At 34.5% G+C, this 12,156-nt stretch overlaps 1 protein-coding gene across 1 annotated transcript in view; it reads left to right on the forward strand.

The window, feature by feature from the left end:
- Positions 1 to 12,156, forward strand: part of LOC145668405 (dual 3',5'-cyclic-AMP and -GMP phosphodiesterase 11A-like) — a 713,632-nt gene that overhangs the window by 414,954 nt on the left and 286,522 nt on the right. The gene's annotated exons all lie outside the window — the stretch shown is intronic.

Raw genomic sequence — 12,156 nt, forward strand, 5'->3', positions numbered from 1 at the left:
TTTGTTGGATTCGTTGTTGGGACTCTGCAGAATATTTGCAAGATTCAAGAAATACTATTTAAGAATATTCACTCATCTTTTAGATCTAACTGTCGCGATCGTCTGAATACTATTGAGAAGACATGTAATGAAAGTGAGAAATCCATAAGCAATTGTCACTTTATGACTTGAAATGTGAATGAGCTTAAACTATTTGTGTGAACGGAAAGTAAACTTGCACTAAAAGAAGAAGACCAAGTAATGGGCTACAAAGAACTTGAACTTGAAGAACTTAAACAATAGAAGGTTTGTGGAGCTATGGTATCAGTTCCTGGGCAAGATATTTGATTGAACCAAGTTGGAAAATTGAAAATCGACTGAAATTTAAACAACCATTATCCCACTCAGAAACCAGACTAATATGGTGAAGTGGAAAGTGGCGTTGTGCTTGACGTCTAAAAGTAATACCTTTTTAGTGCTAATACAATGCATAAACCATTTAGGAAAGTACTGAAGTAAAGAATGTTTTACAATATTTTATTTGCTAAAATAAATACTTGAAAATAAGGTTGGTCGTTTTGGTATAAACTGGGTTATTATTTTTAAAAAACAATGAATATCTTATATATTCTGCATCATTTATATATGCATGTTCTAAACTGATGTCAAACTTTTCTATTTTCAATTGAATACAACTGATAAGAAATATGTTATGAGAGAGCAAAACATATATGTTATACTCTGAGATCTTTAACATTATAATACCAAATGGTATCAATGTAATAAAGTAGTAATTTATATGTAAAATGAAATAAACATATTATTCTGTATAATCCGTCTTTATTTTATAAATGTATTAGTGGAAAAAGTTTCAAATATAAAATTCATATGATATAATATTAAGATGTATTCACTGTTTTAATGATTTTTTTAAGTAATGCACATATTCGCAAAAATTGCCAAAAGTATTAGTATGCAGTATAAGTTATATAAACATATTAATCAGTCTGTATTTACTAATAAATAGGATAATCGTGGAACAATTTGCAAGTTTTATAACTGTGGCTTGAATAAAGTTTTAAGAAAATGTCTCATAAAATACTTCGTGTGGAGTATTGTACTCTTTGTGTCAAAACATGGACATTACGCAAAAATGATGAAACTATCTAGAAGATTTTCGAAATGTGGGTGTGGAGAATGGAAAGAATTAGCTGGATTGAGCGGAAAACGAATGAGAGAGTGTTAGAAATGGTGGGGTGGAAAGAACAATTTTATATATCATTAAGAGGAAGAGAAACTGGCTGGAACATTGACTAAGAAGGAACTGTATCATGAGGGACGTGCTAAAAGGTATAGCGACAGGAAAGAGAGGGAGGAGACAAAAGAGACTACAATTAATGGACAATATCAAAACAGAAAAATCATACGTGAAGACGAAGAGGTTAGTGGAAGACCGTGGAGCATGGAAGCTTCTCAATTGCAGGAAGTGACCTGCCAATAGTGACAGAATACCTATGATGATGATGATACTGTGGCAAAATACCTTAGAATTACTACTTCGATATACTTCGTGCACTCATAATAATTTGTTGAAGGTCTTCACGAGAAGAAAAAGCTAATTAAAGCACAAAGTAAACCAAAATGACAAAGAATTGTATAAAGCCTCTTCATATTCATAACTGTCACTTGATTGTGCTCGTACCTTTAAAGAACGAGTGTATTGTATATATTACTGTTATCAACATGAAAATGTAGTTAATTTTGTGTGTATCTTATAACAATGCATAAATTTGAATGACGTTATTTTCTTGGGAACTGTTTATCTTACAATGTTGTTTTTATACAGAGCTTCTAGGTAGGCCTTAATACACCACAATTCTGGGAAAACCTCAAACAAAGGAGGTGTTCTACCTTTTAAAACATCCATATTGAATAATAAAATAAAGTAGAAACAAGAGAACTCCCATGAATTTTAATTAGTGGCATAACCTTAGATAAAACTTATTAGCATATTTGGACTCCCAGGGATTTTGTGTCTTAGCCTTTCTCATGTTCCACTTTCGACGTGAGGTTCTTTGGAGTTGGTATGTGTGTGTCGGCCTGCCTGCGCCAGTCCTACAGTTTCCTTATTACCTCGTCATCTTAACGTCTAACGTTTTTTGACGTGTGCTTTTGCATATAGATGGCAGCAAATGTCGTGTAAAATAACGATCCATTAATGTTTGTGTCACAAGGGTTATATTCCACCGGGACGCGCAATTTTCCTTCAACCTTGTCTTGGGCCCAAAGAGAATAGAAGGAATTCACAATTGTTCTCCATATAATGTACTAAATGGTTCATTTTCCAAAATAAATTTTAAAAGACGATATATAATTTTATATATGATATAAGACGACATATAATCTTATATAATCTTATATATCATAATGTTAAAGAATTAGTGCATTCTTCAGATTTTAGACCATTGATTTACGTGGAGAATAAATTTGCTTTTTCCATTCTTCAAAAGGAATTTGCATTATATATATATATATATATATATATATATATATATATATATATATATATATATATATATTGCTTAAATTAAATATTAAAACTATACAAGGGACGTCAAAAAAGTATCGCATAATCCACCGTGGCTCTTGTAACAGTAAGCACTAGAGACACATTAAGTGGAAAGAGCTACATATTACTCAAAACAATTGTTAAAATATAGGACGGAAATCTTCAGTAAAATTTGTAAATTTTGATCCACGGTGTGTACCAATGACTATCGGGATACTGATTTGGTTCTATTGTTATTTGTTTTTTTTTTTTCGAGTTGACAACAATAAAAGAAAATACCAATGATGTTTATCTTTGACTGGTTCAACGGTTTGTGAATTCTGTTGAACTAACCTCCAAGAAGCTGACGTTAACGATTTTTCAGTTTCGTATATTTTGAGTTTAAATTTTCATTCCACTTTTTTGATTAATTGATTCATTACATGAAATTTATAGTTTTACATCTGAGATTTATACCCTTTAGGGGAAAGAAGACTTATAATAATCAATGAAATTTAATAAAAATAATTGGATAAGTAAGGATGTGGGAGAAAACGGGAGAACCTTGAGAAAACTCCTTGACATAACGTTGTCCACCACAAACTCACTAGGTCTAGGATCAAACCAGGGACTCCTTTCACTAAAGGTCAATCCCACAATTAAACCACTGTTCTCCTTTCCATTTTTCATCAATAGTACTTCTTTCTTAAAACTGTTCAACTGTTCAACAAATGTTTGACCAAAAATGTGTAAATTCTTTAATTTTACGATTGTTACATTCAAAAGAGTATGGTATGACAGGAGTAGACAATAAAAGTAATATTACAAGGATATACTTAGCTCTTGTTTTGAATAATAATAATAATAATAATAATAATAATAATAATAATAATAATAATAATAATAATAATAATAATAATAATAATAATGTACAGAGGTATCAGTATTAAACAAGATCCCGTCCTTGCTGATAGCTATGGTTAAAGTTCTTGATGTTTATTAAATCTCTGTGTGGCAAGTTTGAATATAATTAAGAAATATATTAAAATACGATTTCTATTACCTGGTAAATATAATGAGTAAATCAATATCATGTAACAAGTCGAAAGGTGAAAGCAGAAAAAAAAATTGTGAAGTGTTCAAGTACAGAAAATTAACCAATAATGTACAAAATAAACATTAACTATGTAGTAAGCGCAAATTCAGTGTAATTGTTAAAATTTATAAATATGATCAATTTGAAGGAAGACAATGGAATATCATATTTTCTAACATTTGACTAGACTGGAAAAGATAGTTCATTATTCACATGCAATGCAATGTAATGACACATACCAAACAAGTTTTCCCTGCCATCTGCAGGTACGGCTCTGAAATTATACTACATACATACGGTTCTGTGGTCCGATCCCAACCCATTCTACCTAATAACTCAATTTTATCGAAAGTGTTCCCTCTCGAGCCTCTCATATATATATATATATATATATATATATATATATATATATATATATATATATATACCTTTTTCTATATACAAGTACAATGACCATGAAATAATATCGGTACAGAGCTATGAGGACACGTAATACAGATAAGACCCCAAAGTTTGATAGTTAGAAAAGTAGAATACAATTTTAAAGTTCAAATCAGCAAGTACTTTTCAAGGTAAGCAAAAATCGAAATCCTTTGTACACGATGATAGATTCTTGTTGGGCTTATTTAGAGCGTTTTCGCTTAACTTGCCTTTTAAAATTTCATCTGGAGCATACATAACAATAATCCAATAGTATTCAGCCAACATGGTAAGACTCCAGTTTCCCTCATATCTCTTTTTCATGGCCGCAATCTCTTGATGAAAACGCTTGCCATATTCATCACTTACTACTTCACAATCCTCAGGGAAAAAATTTAGATGTGATTTTTTTAAAAATTGGTTTCAGGGAAACATTACAACCAAGTTTTTTGTAGCCATGTTAACAGCTTAGTCACAAATTCTTTGTGATTTTTTGCTTGACGTCTTACCCTTGGTTATCTATTAAAGTAAATTTACAATGAGGTACTGACATTTAAGTTGCATGATATCAGTATTAAATTAGAAAACCTTTATGTGTACTGTTGGTAATAAATAAGTATAAAAACAACGGTCAAATAATAAACACAAGTAATCGTCACGTTAACACTAAGCATATTCATTCTTTTAACACAAAATTGACACGAATCAAAACTATCCACTTTTCAGGAGAATGATTTAAAGATTAGCTCTGCTGCAAGTTAACATTGACTGGAAAATACCACAATTACTTACTAAGCCGAGGAGGGTGCATACCTTCACCTGATATGTATTTGCACAACATCTGCTACCGTTTAGGATCATTTGTAACATTACACGTCAATAAAAGTCGCTTTTGAGTTGTGTCAATTTTCCATTAAATGGTAGTTTTCTCGAGGTTCTACAGTTAGATCTCCCGATTAACATAAATTAGCTGTCCAACTATCGTTAAGTAGGATCGTTTGTTCAGATCATGCATAGAAAGTGCGTCCTACATATACGTATATACGTTCCGCTTTGGTGTGGGCTCAATTCGTCACCTAAATAAAACAGAAACCCCAAGTATTAAAGGCACAAGTGCTGATGTTATGGCTGCGCTGTTAAAATCATTTAATTGATGTTTAATTGAAGTGAAGAGGACCAAACGTCCAATAAATATCGTTGTACGTACATTTACAAAGTTAGGCCCGAAAAGGCCCGAATAATGTGGTTGTATATTTAAAACTTTACGACCCGAGCCCGAGTGACATATGCTTTGTAGGCCGAGTCCGTACAGACTTCTATCCCCTGTGCACTTCCCTGGCGTGAATGTACTCGAAGAATTCCGTTCGCTCAACTCAATGATGTGAAACAGAACTAAATTGAGTATTCCACGTTAAACGTTGCAAGTAAAAATTACCTTTTTTATGTCTCTTAAAGACTTCAGTGTAAAACCTCACGTCCTAACTTTTGCCTTTTCTGACACACTCGCCCTTTCAGATCTTCTAAACTACAGAGTTTCAATTTTCTTTCCTTGTCGTGTTTCTATGATTAGATTTCGCTTTCCAATACCACCAAAGGGAAACATAAATTGATTTCCAATTTTCTGAGAGGAGGAGAGATACTGATGCACATTTTTATATTCTGTGCTACTAAACATTTCTCTCTTTGAAACATAACCTTCCGGTTAGTCTACTACGATTCCGTTATTGTATGAAGCTTTAATATTGAGAGTGAAAATATGGTATTTAAAGTTTGAAATACAATTACAATGAGTGTTATAGTGCATTAAATTGAGTAAAAAAATATACCAGTTGAAAAGTTTCCGCAAATATTAATGATACATTAGAAAGTTTATTATTAGTGTATATGTATAGTTTCACAGCAGTGACTTGGTGTCTGAGAAATTTAAATTCCAATAGGTTATAAATTAACACAAGGCTCTTCAGTGTTACCAACAGAAGGGGAGAGAAAAACAGCTAAATATAGCTAACAATGGCTAAACACTTCTACTGTACAATTAAGGCTTAATTTTTAGCTATCAGAATTTAGAAATAAAGCAAGCAGAACATTTCATATCTTTACTATACATACCTAAAACATATTGCAATATTCTCAAATCAAACACTTTTATAATTTTTAATTCATATTTAAGGTATTTAAAGAACGCTTTGCTCGCATCACTGAACAAAAATACTTAAATATCTGTTAAATTCTTTCTTCCGTTTCCAAAACTTGCGGCAGATGCGCATCCAGAATTTTTTGTTGGCAAGGATCCAAGGTATGTAGGGGCTCTAATAGTGCAAGAAATAAATTAATCTCAATTTCATCTATGAAGATTTGAGCCGGTGTTAGTTTGGACCGTAAAATACGATAAGTAATTGTTAAGTATTGCTACATATATTCACAGAAATGATAGCACTAGATTGTTTTTGTAAGGAAACGAAAATTAGAGGTGAGGTATAAGATTAAATCTTTAGGCTACATCAATCTCTGTTGAACAAGTATAGTTCTATCAAGAAAATGTATGTACACATGAATACGATTACAAAGATTTAGAGTGGGGCCGGACCGATGGACACCCTGCGTGGGTGCGCCTCTAACTTGTGGTAATGTGGGACACATAGTAGTGCACTATTAATCTAATTCAACCCTAAAACTCCACAACCCTAGCCGACGGTCGTATCGAAACATTAATAAGTAATTTAACCACACATTGAAATTAGGTATTGGAAGGTAAGGTGTTATACTACGTTATATTATCGAGAATATGCCCTTCCTACTGGTCTAGTTGGTAATGTGTGTGACCTTGTAGTATGTGGTAATGAGTTCGATTCCCAGTGAAGGAGCATTAAAATTTGAACGCATTATGTGATTAAGACTGTAGCAAACTCTTACAATATTTACGAAGATTTCATTGTAACCTTCATTTAGTACAGTGTATTATTATTTTTATTGTAAAGTTTTAACATCATTCTTACAAAATATAGTATGTTACGGTGTTCTAAATAGTTTAATAGGGAATAGGTTATATTTTTGCACTTTAACTAATGGCGAATAACATAGTTATATCACAAAATCATCTATAAATTGTAAAGTTCAATTGCAATTAAATCTTTTCGTTTGAGTTTATTTAAAAGAAACGACGTTAAATTTTGTCTGTATTCTATCAATAAGAGAGATATTTCCAGTTAATTTCAAACAACTTTACTCCTAATTAAATTCTATGGACAAAGAAATTACATCCCTTAATTTAATTTCAATTTCCTCCTTACCTCCAACCTACAAAAGTGATAGTGCGATATATTATGTGATTTTCTTTGTCAGTGTGTCTCTTTAATGATAGTGTTATTTCCATATCGGAGCATGTGCAAATCTCCTAGTGCTGTAAATTATTAATTTTAATGCTGCAAATACCTTGCACCATTGAGTGTCTGTGAGTGTCTTTGATTGTGGAACTTCTCATATTATAATGTGTAAGTTTGTGTTTTTTGATATATACTATACATGTTACACAAATACTTTAAGAGAAAGTTTTATGTTGAAAATTTCAAAACGGCACATCTGAATGTAGTCACCCATAGGTTTGGAGTACGTTCAAATTATCACAAATATTTAAATTTACATTTTGTTGGTTCATAGCTAACTAACTAACTAACTGTATGGCCTATGGAACCAAGGGCACCGATTTCTCTATAAATTTGGGGGGCCCATTGAGGTGCAAAAGGTATATATATGAGGATTTTAAAGACAAATTGCATTCAAACTATGCAAAAATAATGTACATTCATAAATAGAATACGGGGGCACACATGAGCTTTGGGGGGACCCTGGCCCCCTCACTCCCCCAGGATCGGCGCCCTTATATGGAACCCGGAGGTTCAATGTCGCGTTCTCAGAAGTTCTCCACTGACTTCTATCCTTAGCCGACTGGATCCAGTTTCTACTTTGTATTCCAATCTCTGCGAGATCCATCTTAATATTGTCCTCCCATCTGTGCCTAGGTCTTCCTAATGGTCGTTTTCCGCTTGGTCTTCCAGTCAAGACTTTGAAAGCGTTTCTACTTTCCTCCATTCTAGCTACATGACCTGCCCATCTAAGCCTCCTAGACTTGATGATCCTAACAATTTTTAGTAAACCGTATAAATGATGTAGTCCCTCGTTATGAAGTTTCAGCCATTCCCTATTCCCGTTAGTCTTGGGTCCGAATATTCGTCTCAATATCTTGTTCTCAAACACTTTCAGTCTATATTCTTCCCTCAGAGTAAGCCACCAAGTTTCCCAACCATACAGAACAACAGGCAGGATTATCGTTTTATATATTTTAAGCTTCAAATTCCTCGACAGAATTCGCGACGACAAGAGGTTTCGAACTGAATAATAACACGAATTCCCTGCTTTTAGTCGACATTTCATTCCTTCGTGAATATGATTTTCGTCTGTTAATATTGATCCTAAATATTTGAAAGTATCCACTTTATCAAAATTATTATTTAATATTTTAAAGTATCCATAATTTGCCGTATTCCGGTCCCGACGCACTTCCATGTATTTAGTTTCCTCAGCATTTATTTCTAAACCCATGTCCCTGCAAGCGTTTAATAAGACCTCTTCATTTCTCTGCATAAGACCTCTTTCTATTGTTTTTCTATCGTCCTCTATTAAATGTACATCATCAGTTGGTTCATAGCGGTGAACATATGTTAGTTACGCATTATTTGTTTAGAGAGGAAACTCCAGCCATGTAAAATGCGTAATTATTTAATGTTATTTTCTTATTGATAGTGTTATTCCCATATTGGAGCATGTGTAATTTTTCTAGTGCTGTAAATTAATACTTTTCATGCACCCAATGCCTTGCACCATTGACTCCCTGTGAGTATGTCCACCTTAATTGTGGAACTGATTTTAAACATTTTAAAAACGGATATTCTAATCTGCTATGTTAGGTTGTCCACAGAAATTGTTAAATGTTGGAAAGCAAGTGACTTCTTTTTCTTTCTTTCTATTCACTTTGTTATCAGAGCTTATAAACTGAACACAACAATGTGAGAGAAGTAGCTAATTTGTATATGCTTAACATTCTTTTTTTCTTTCCTTTTTATCACCGTAAAGTTATGGTTTAAACGAAGCCAATTTAGTAGTTTAAGGAATTGTCTGAATTTAAAAGAAATACAATGGATTTAACATCAGGTTAATTGTAACATCGTACAACGAAACAGTTGTTTCTAGGTGCCAAAGTAAATGAACGATGAAAATGAAAACTGCATGATGCGGCAGTGTATATCCATCCTTCGTGGCTCAAGGTCTTGTGTTCGTACCCTGCCTCAGTCATTTCAGCATTTAGAATTTCGAAGTACAAGACAGATTTTTGTTGCACTGTTTACTAAATTATTTATTTAAATCTTCAGGTTTATAAATTTTGCGCCATGAGCATATTCACTGACTTTGCTGTCCTAGAAGTGTTTAATTTAATATCAGTAGCTTCATATAGTATCCTGAGCAGATTCTTTTCCAACTTTGTTGCGACAATTATTAATATTTCTTTCTTTTGCAGTTTAGCCCTTGGTGGACGGTAGGCTTTGCCCTACTCATTATTCGAATCTAGGACGCCATGTGTCATTGAATATCTGATGTGATTTTATTTTATTTATTTAACTTTTTTTCGGCGACCCATATATATAAATTATTTTCCATTCTCTTTTCTTTCAATTTTCTTTTATGACTATTTTTTTTTAAATTTCTACAGGATTCTATGTTATAAGTCCAATTCCTATACAGCCTCGATCCTGAAAAGAGACGTTAAACCTCAATATATATAACAAGAGTTTCTGGACAATATTGTAAATAATCATACTACATACAGAAGGAAGTCAAATGTTATTTTATTTTTGATCATATTTTTCAAGGAGTTCTGGTTGACAAAAATGCTTTATTACCGCCACAGACAAATGGTTAGAAATTATGAGTGTATAATTGGCCAAAATTATAGCTAGTTGATAAATTGCCTTTTACTGGCTACACACAATGTGAAAATAGTTACATTTAGCCATGTAATGACTAAAATTGTCAGTACTGTACTCTGTTGACGTTTTTTTTTTTTTTACAACATTTGATCGAGATAAGTAATTTCTAGCCATTACTTTTCTCGTCTCGATATGTGGTTATTTATTACATTATTTTAGCTATAATTTAAATATCCTTAGTTATGGAATCATTCCTGTCGAGCTTTAGTTGTTTCGTTTCTTTTTGTACATCATGGTCGGTCCCAAGCCAGTGTTAAGAAAGAAACAGGGATCCTCGTTGGCTCGGAATGAATTGCATGCATTGTGCGAGCTCTATACCTTAGAGGAAGATTGAATATCGGGAAGTGCGTGAAAACACGTTAATCTCATTGTGTCCGAATTTTCCTGACAGTGCCTTTTTATGACAGTCTACTAGTTTAGACAATAGCCCATCGGGTAATGAAGGCTTCGGCCAGATCTCCAAATGGAAATTACCCAATGTCATGGAGTCTGGAATGGTACGTGCGACCTCGTCACAGCCTCATCGAGGTAGATAGAATACTTTTGTGATCTGCAGCCCCTACTGGAGAAGATAAGGCTTAGGGTATTCTCCAAAATGGGTAACTAGGTCGTGCTCTTGGGTCCAGAAGACAAAACTACGTGGTACCCTAACACGTATGAAAGGTGGTAGTTGGAGTGTCCAGTGGTGCAGATCCAACATCCTACTGGATGGATATCGTGCTATCCTGAAAGAGAGTTTTATGCAACCTATTGGGTTCAGGATGGGATATTATAACCTAACGCGCTCTCGTACCTCTGGGATATTATATCCTGACGTGCTCTCGTACCGCAAGAGGAAAAGAGGCAGTGAGCTTAGTGCTTCTTCTCAGGCGTTTTCAGGGTTACTTGGTACAGGATCTACGGCCCTACTAGAGGAGTATAGGATCTACCCCCTGGGCTGCTCACTAGTAACCATTTTCTTTAAAGGATGACAGTATATCAGCTTTTGTGTTTGGTAATGTACGGTGAACCTCTTCCGTAAATAGAGGAAGTTTCAAGTTATTTGGAGGCCCTATTGACGGAGGATCTGGTGGTCCCTCTCAAATTGTGGCCTACATGTACTATTGCACTCAGAAGATAGTTTAGCTACAAGGTGTACATGGCACATAAACACATAAAAGATAGGTAGTTTTGTATGGCTAGTACGAGCTATGCCAGGTGAGTCTTTCCTACTCCTAAATGAATGCGTCTGTTCGCATAGGGCTATATAATCCGTGACTCTATTAATGTACGGTTCACTTCTATCGTAATTAGAGAAAGTTCCGAATTGCTTGGACAATATCACTGGGGGAGATGTCAGTCTCTTGCTTGGAGGGAACTAAACAACGAGAGGGTAAATTTGTCGATCCCCGGTTTCTTGGTAAAGGTTTCCGATCCCAAAGGAAGAGAGGAATCTCTCCAGGAAAGGGATGGCGGTGGCCTAACAGTTACCATTGGATCCGGGATGAAATAGGGTAGTATTTCGACGTGTTTGCGGTACCTCCACGCGGAAGGGGGTTACCATTGAATGATAGAGGTAAGCAGAGCCGGGAATGATCAAGCCCCCTCGGGCACACCTGGACCTTTCTTATTGGGTTGGACTCTACCGGACTGTGGTCACATCATGGGATACAGTAGCAAGTGCTTGCACTGGCGGCAGGTAAGCTTGCCATATAATGCTGCGGAGCATGGAAGAACCTGAGTTGATAGCAGGGTCGACTTGATTAATACGGTAAACTGGTACTCACTCAGGACTTCAGTCTGTCCTAGCAGTGGAAGTATTCCACTTCCTTGCATGGGTTACATCGTTAATGCGAACAAAGGTCGAGCGGTACATCTTGAAGGTAAACCTCGTGCACGAGGATAACTGGAATTCCAGAATAGTGCAAAAGCAGACTGGATGGTAAACAGTTCCAGACTATCAAGTAGGTCGAGTGGTCCCAGCATGTCTTCTGACACGAGAAATGTGTGGTGATAGAACACTCCATCTTTAATGTATTTATTTTTATCATGGATGGTTTTCTAGATTAAATTTATTTTTGACGTGTTTTTCA

Source organism: Thermobia domestica, chromosome 13 (genome assembly GCF_964235325.1).
Source record: "Thermobia domestica chromosome 13, izTheDome1.hap1.1, whole genome shotgun sequence".
Classification (NCBI taxonomy): Eukaryota; Metazoa; Arthropoda; class Insecta; order Zygentoma; family Lepismatidae; genus Thermobia; species Thermobia domestica.